An 8,553-nucleotide genomic window follows, 5' to 3' on the forward strand; every position below is an offset into this window, starting at 1 on the left:
GAAACGACCGTCATCCAGACGCAGCTCTTGCAGGAGGTGATGATATTCACCCAGCTGTGTGCGTTTCTGGAGGATATTGTGAACCCAGACACGGCGGCGTTTGGGTCTCCGATCCAAATCAGATGTCCACAACAGATAAAGAGCAGCTACGGTAGTTAACTCAGCCATGGTTGACGAGAAAATAGCGGGAGGTGATGAAAATTGCGGGAGGATGGTTGCGTCATCGCGATTGAAGCGATGATCAAAAAGGTGACATTTGTGATCAAGCGACGCGATACTCGCGTTACGGGCGATGACATCGCGTCCATCGCGTTTGGTGTGAACGCACAGTTACTTTCAACAGAGTAACGTTATTTCTACGCTGTAAGGGGGCAATCACACAGATGAAACACTAGAAGCGCGACGCCAGTAAAACAATTGTTTTCCTATGATATGGCGCGTCTGACCGGTGTTCAAGCGTCTTTTCAAACGGGCGTCTTTTTAGATGCGCGTTTTTGTAGACACTTCTTTTTAGATGCGCATTTCTAGACGCGCGTAGACGCTGAAAAGTTAAAATATTTTCAACTTTTTTGAGCGTCAGACGCCAATAGCTAGCGCGCATTGAATAAGCGCTTCCAGCGTTTCAAGCGTCTTTGAAGCGTCCGCGTCTCTCGCGTCTCATTTCTGTGTGATCACCCCCTAAAAGTAAAAGATCTGAATAGGCAACTTCTTCCACCACTGGTGGCTGGGGATTGGATCATTTCCATCAAATGTTCTTTGTCCTTGTTCACTTAATCAATAAAATGATAAATTCTAAGGCAAGATAAGATAAGATAAGATAAGATAAGATAAGAAACTTTTAATGTCTCTGAAGGGAACTATATTGTGGATATGCTACATAGTAAAACATCTCAACAATAACTCTCAACACAAAGCTTCATGTAACAATTTGCACATACACATACACACCTTCTGACAATGGCGACCTATTGCACAACCCCCATGGCTAACATCTTAAATTATGTAAGGTATGAACATTGTTGCCTTGATACAATTATTGCTTTAGTCTTACAAAGTGACCCAAACACACTCTGTGTCAGTCCTCTGCTTGGTGAAACGTTGGCAATTATTTATGACTCCATAATGTACTTTTAGTGTGAGAACAATATGTTTATTTATTTAGAAAGAAGAAAAACATAACTGACATGGAACGTGTGTGAAACCTGCAGTGGTGAAAGAAGTCGTCAGATCTTTTACTCAAGTAAGATTTCAAATATCATACTGTAAAAATACTCAAGTTAAAAGTCCTGCATTAAAAATGTTACGTAGGTAAAGGTATGTTAAGTATAATCGGGGAAATGTACTTAAAATACTAAAAGTACAGCTTATGTAAAATAACACCAGTACAGTGTTATGCTCTGATTATGTGTTTATCCATCAGAAGAACTTCTACATCTTAAAGGATCATTTGTACGGATAAAAAGAGGCGGTAGTGACCTCACATGTAAGAAATAAATAAAACTTAACATGGATGAAAGAGGCAGGGTGGACACACTCAGATAAATTATGCAAACTGAATGAGTCTCCGCAGCTTCACCTTGTGCAACATGGCTGTTGGTGCCAATTAAAGCGCCCACCAGCGCCACCGCCCCTCTTCTCTATTATCCTCCGGCCTCAGTGTTTGAGCTCTGAGAGCAGAGGGGAAGGTATGTGGGCTCAGTGCCAGCCAAGCCTGGGAGAAAAAACACCGAGGCTGCCCATGTGGGGTTCAACCCTCTGAGGCAAGGCAGGTTACCAAGGCAACCAACCACCGCCACCACCAGACGGGGGGAAAACCTCCTTTAAATGTCAACTTTTCCAGGAAACCAAAAGAAAAGAAGCTCATTTTCAGTCCATCGTTCATGAGGAGTTTCTTTTTCTTTTTTTCAAAAGCTACAGAAGAGCTTTGAGAGGAATTGTGGGACCTTCGGGTCGCTGAAATGTTGTTTATCAATTAACTTTATCATTATAAACCCTTTACTTCAAATGTACAAATATGAACCAAATCACGTTTTTATAAATGTTTAGCGGTACAAGTCCTGTATTCAGAAGTTTACTTAAGTAACAGCACAAAAATATTAGCATCAAAATATACTTAAAGTACCATACGTAAAAGCACTCATTATGCAGATATTATATTAATGGATTATATTTATTGATACATTAATGTAATTATCAAATGAAGGTTGCAGCTGGTAAGTGTGGAGCTTTTTACTTTCATATACTGCTGGGTAGCTTGTGAGTTTCACTGAAGGATCAATAGTCTTATCAAAATCTATAATAATACATCATGATATGTTGATTATATTTTGTATCATTAATCTGAATCTGCAAAGCAAATAAAGGTATCTGATAAATACTGGAGTAAAAAGTATATTTGCCTTTGATTTTTGGAAGTATGAAGTAACAGAAAATGGAAATTCCCACAAAAGTACAACTACCTCAAAATTGTACAGTACTTGAGTAATAGTACTTAGTTACTTTCCCATCCATCATCCCAAAAACGTAGATGCGGACGCTTCCAGTCACCCCTCAGCTCAGCCTTGGTTTTGCTACCTTTGGACCGTTATACCGTGATGTCACCCAGGAGTTTGTGAAGTGCTGATTTAAAGCCTCAAATTTGGCATTTTGGCCATCACCCTCTCGGTTTTTTAGAGCCATATTTGGGCGAGAGGCTGGCGCTGTGGAGAAGCGAGGGATGAATCTGGATGAGAAGCCAAGGACACTATCGGCAGACGGCCTGACACTTAAAATGGACAGCCCTTGATTGTGCATAACTTCAAGCCATAATAAAATGTTAACTGGTGAGTCATGTAAAAACTCAACCCCTGTACAGCTGTTATGAATGTTAAAATTAGCTATAGAGACGAAAACCATTTTTCGTACCGCGCTGTAAACATGTTTATTTCTGCTGTAAAGTTGGGCATTTTAACACGGGGGTCTATGGGGATTGACTCACCTCTGGAGCCACCCTCAAGTGGCCGTTCAAAGAACTGCAGTTTTGGCACTTCCTTGTTGGCTTCATTTTTCAGCCCTGGGGTTGCTGCATAGCCGATGGACACTGGTGGCATGTAGCTGTGAACTGTTCTTCTGCTAACTTCAAGCAAACTCTCTGCTAACTAGGTCGAGGTTTTCAAATGTAAACATCAAGAAAGATGGTGAAGAAGGAGCACCAGCTGAGCTAGCATCATGCTAGCCGCTTCAATTTCCAATGGGATATCAGGAACTGTTTTATCCTTTGATTCACCGAAACTTGGCTAAATCCTGGACAGCACCGTTCCACCAGGTGACTCTATTTCTGTATGCCGATCTGACAGAGCAGAGGACTCTGGTGAGAGAAGGAGAGGAGGCATGTGCTGTATGGTGAATAAGGACAGGTGTGACGATGGGAATGTGAGCTACTGTCCCATTCCTGCTGTGGATCACTGCTATACGCCATTCAAAGGTGGCTGCAGAGCAGTGTCGTGTTTGGGAGAGGTGACTATACGGCCATCTTGTTGAGGTCGGGATGTGTGGACAGTTAAATCATTCCACAACCACATACGGTGGATTACCAGAACCATCCGGAAACATCAACAATCATAAAGCAGGAGCCAACAATGTAAGAAGACACAAAAAAGGACCAAATTACAGTGCACAAGTTGAAGAAGCTGATGGGATCACACTGGAGTTGTATGTTATAATTCCATGTGACAAATAAATAAATTATTATTTGATTGATATACAGCCTGAGAAGCTGAGTCCTAAAATGGCCACCGTACATATAACCATACAGAGGATAATATCTAAATCCATCCTCAGGACAAACTTTACATTTTTTGCCACACTAATGGAAAAGATGGTAAAAACCACAAATGTCTCTCAGTTGTTTCCAACTGTGTGATGTATTGTACAGATTTATGTCACGTACACACAAATCTTCTCACTGGCACGCATGATATCTGTGAATATTGGTGCTCATTAGCGCTGATGTCTCCTGCACAGCCACCATCTGTGAAAACACTTGCTGGGAAAACTCTGCGCTTGCTTGGACATCATGAAGATCTGTAGCTGCTCCAGGAACTCGAATCCTAATTGTCAGCCTGTCTGTCCTGCAGGAACAACAAACTGCAGCCAGGGCCTACATGCTGTACGGCTCAGATTGAGAAACACACCACCACCAGCACCACCACCAGCACCACCACCTCAGCTCTCCAAGAGGCTGCAGGGAAACCAACGCAACAGGAGGCACACTGGCACATTTCTGCTCCCCGAGGCAGCCAGAGAGAGTCTGCTTGCTGGAGAGAGATTTACTTGTGTCAGAGAGACAGAAGTTTTAGCTGTGCATCCTGCTCAGTCATGGTGTAAAGAAACAATGTGCATTTAATCAAATATCCCTGCGTACATGAATTTTCTTACTGAAGGGTATGGATCACTGAGCACCGGACACCTTGCTCAGGTCAGGGTATAATTTCTTGGTCCACACCTGGATCCAGAAAAAAACCCTTCATTTTTAAGGCATACAGCTGGACTACAGGGTGATTTCCTCTGCCTCTCTGTCCATCCCTTCCCGCCACATTCCCACTTCCCCCAGCTCTACCATGCATCTCCTATAGGAACTCTCCAGGTATTGCCATTCTTCATCCCTCCACCAGATGCCCTCAGACTTTCCCACCAGTCCCAGTCAGGTGACACTGACATCCACCTGCTCACCTGTTCCTAATTCCCCAATTACTCCCCATAGTATTAATAACAGCTGTTTGCCAAAATTAGCAATGTTGCTTTCAGAGCGCCTCACCATGAGCTGTTGTTTGTACCTGCCTGGCTGCACCTTTTTACTCTCCCATTCCTGGTCACCTGCGGATTCTCTGTTACTCCTGTGCGGACTCGCGACCCATGCCAGTAAGCTTGTGTATCTTAACTTTTTTGGTAAATCACTGAACTGCATTTGGGTCGTTTCCCTTGCTGCCTCCTACTCGCCACCTTGAAAGTATCAATCAATGCTGTGAGACAGAATCTCAGGGAGTTCTGTTTATAGTCTATGATATTGCACCTCGTGATTTACGCCCATACTGTGCCCTGTGTACAGAATATAGTGAGGGTTGGGGTGGTGGTTTGGCTTGTAGCAGGTGTGACTTTCAAGCAGGAGCTCTGATGTTGCATGTTAAACCTTTTCATTAACCATAAATATGATCTTTCCTTTATTTTGCCCAATCAGCAGTCCAAACATTAATCTATTGAAGGTATACATATATATGGTTTATATACATATACATGGTTTCCTAAATCCCTTTCAGTCATCACTTATGACCCACTCTTAGTGTGTGGCAGTGTATTTTTCTGCAGAGACTCTGCACTCTGCCTGTATTTCCTTATCTTCATCTTATTTTGTGATGCATGGGATGATTGAGTGCAGTGCACAAGTGAGGTTGGGAGTTTCTAAAAAGGTAGCCAGCAGGTGCCAGACTGTAAGCAGCAGGCATCCAACAAAAAACGACAAATCACAGAAACAGTGCTGAAAAAACCCCCACACACATAGTGAGGCTTTAGGGTTGGCTTTCACTGTCATGTTTGCTGCGATACTGTTTACAAACATTAACAGACTTTCCTGCATCAACACGATATCCTATGTACTCATAGTATGCTGATGCTTGGGCAGATGCCCCTGGCATAATGAAGGTGGGGGCAGCCTTTTGCATTGCAAGGGGTTGGGGGTAAGGCGCATGAGTCGACTCATGTGCCTAACACTGGATTGACAGAAAGGTTTAGGCAACAAAACCACTTGGTTAAGGTTAGGAAACTATTGTGGTTATTGTGGTGGACAAATGACGTAACAAAATCACTAAACGTTGACTTTTAGTTTCACATGGGACATGGACACTGTTCTCTTGGGTCAAAGTCCTGTGCTTGTTGGATCCCTCCACCCACCTTCATTTCCACAGGTTGGAGGATGGGTTTACATTGGAGTTGGCATTGGGGAAAGCTCGGCCTGTGTTATACACATGCTAAAGGGTGCCCTTGGCTACATTATAGTGATGCTGTAGACTGCCCACAGCCATATTTTGACACTCTTAGAGTGAGACCAGGCTGCCTGCATACTACCTTTAACAATACAGTATTAGAATTAAAAATAAAAGCACAAAATCCCCACATTTATTAAGCTGGAACCATGAAATATTTTTACATGAAACATGGCAAACAATTATAGTAATAATAGTTGCCAATTATGTTTCTGTCAATCAACTAATTGATTAACTGACCAACTGTTTCAGCTCCAGTTATATAAACTGTTGGGTAGTTTAATTATTGTTAGTTAGTTAGTTAGTTAGTTAGTATATGTTATCAATTAAATTTATAACAAAATACTTTGTTGTAAAGTCTTAATATGTTTTTTATGCAAAATCGTCTCTAAAGTAACTAAAGCTGTCAGATAAATGTAGGGGAGTAGAGTTAGAAAAATATTCAAGTTAAGTACAAGTACTTAAAATTTTTACTTAAAGGGATAGTGCACCCAAAAATGAAAATTCAGCCATTATCTACTCACCCATAGGTGANTTCAATTATGTGTTTTTGGACGTTTTAATCTGGGGCGCCGTCAGCCTCCATTAGGTGGAGTTGTGTTGCTACCTCCTCTCCCCTTGGATCTCCACAAGTGTTGTGAGGACTCTAAAACTTCACCTGAGCCTCCCTCGGCATATGGGTGAGTAGATAATGGCTGAATTTTCATTTTTGGGTGCACTATCCCTTTAAGTACAGTACTTGATTAATTGTACCTAGTTACATTATGTAACTGCTGGTAATAAATTGCATCAGTTGCAATGATCTAAGCTTTTAAGGGGTCATGTCTCAGTCTTGTCTTAATGATCAGCCGTGATACACAGTCATGAATTGTTTTTGCAGGACCAAAATCAATGTACAACGCGTGAAGAGAGGAAAGACACCTTCAATCAACCACCAGCTGGTTTTCAATGACAAACTGACACACACACACACACACGCACACACAAATCAAAGACATTAAAATCTCATTTGCATTATAGTTAGAAATATGGGAATAGATTCAGACATTTTGAGCCTGTATAGACCTGATATTTACATGTGTTTTGGATGATCTGTTCACAAGTGGACAGCACTAAATTCAGGTGTGAATGACCATCAAGACACATGGTGATCCAGTCACTTAGACCCCTTGCTGACGAGGTCTGGGATGTGTATGACCACATGTCTTTTGTAATGTCAAAACAAATGCATCCTCATGGTTCCCCAGCAAGGACTACATCATCAGTGCAGGACAGTGTTGGTGACAGTGCGCTAATGCTCTATAATTTACCCATCTTATGTCGAGTTGCATGACCATCCATCGTTTTGTGGAAGGAGACGTGTTGAGTTCTGCTGACAGTGATGTTTCCAGCTGTACTGACACAACCACTAATGTGACTAGCAAGCATGCTACAGAGCCGCTGGCAAAAGAGTGGATGTAATAACTGTCTGTGGGGCAGTAACATAACCTGAACACAAGTGGTCAGCTGGAGATGCACAATAGGCACAGGTGTGAACAGTGATGTGTCTCGGCTGTCCTCCTGTGTCCAGATCACCAAAATGCACATTAATACCAGGTCTGAACTGGGGCTTTGATTGTAGAGCTGAGATCTTCAGGATAAGTGTACACAACTCTTAAATAACTCTGGGCTGAAAGACGCCTTTTTATTGCTTGATGAGTTTATTTTGTTTGGCTTCATTCTTGATTTTCTCTTTTTTTCAGTGCTGTATTCTTAATTGGATCCCTTTGTTTGTGAGGTAAATTGTCTTCACTGAAACCAAGGCGAGACAGGTGCCAAGCTGAAAAGCCCTGTCTGAGACAAACAACAGAACTGGGTGTTTTTAGCAACACATCAGATTGTTTCCAACCGCGACTGTGGCACCAACACAGGTGTTTTTTTTAGCGAGACACTGGGTCATTTCCAGCTGTGGTTGTGGCAACGAAACTGGGTATTTTAGGCCAAAACATGATATTTTTTCCAAATCATAACCAAGTGTTTATTGTGCCTAAACATAACCACATGTCAGCCACAGTGTTGTTGTAATGTAGAGAATCATAAAGTTTCAATATAGCTATATATGAAACCTATATGTAACATAACCATGGTTTGCAGAAATGTAGCATGTCAAAATTAATTCTAGTGGAAAAAAGAACTGATGTTTTATCTCCAATTACTCCAATACAAAGAAATACAGATTTTCTCCCAGGGATGACAGATAGTGGGTTTGCTCTGTGGGAAAGTGCCGGTATCACAACTTTGAAAGACTTATTTGAAGGGGACAGAATGATGTCATTTGACCAATTAAAATTGAAATACAAACTATCACACACACATTTTTTTTAGATTCCTTCAAGTCAGGAGCTTTATACAGAATCCAATTCGGCATAAATTTACTCTGGAAATGTCACCAACTGAACAACTACTGTACAAAATACATAGCAGTAAGGCTATAGTAAGACGATGCTATGAGGCCTTTTATAAGTCCAATAAGGCTAACATTACAATTATGCAAACA

Source organism: Epinephelus moara, chromosome 3, assembly GCF_006386435.1.
Source record: "Epinephelus moara isolate mb chromosome 3, YSFRI_EMoa_1.0, whole genome shotgun sequence".
Classification (NCBI taxonomy): domain Eukaryota; kingdom Metazoa; phylum Chordata; class Actinopteri; order Perciformes; family Serranidae; genus Epinephelus; species Epinephelus moara.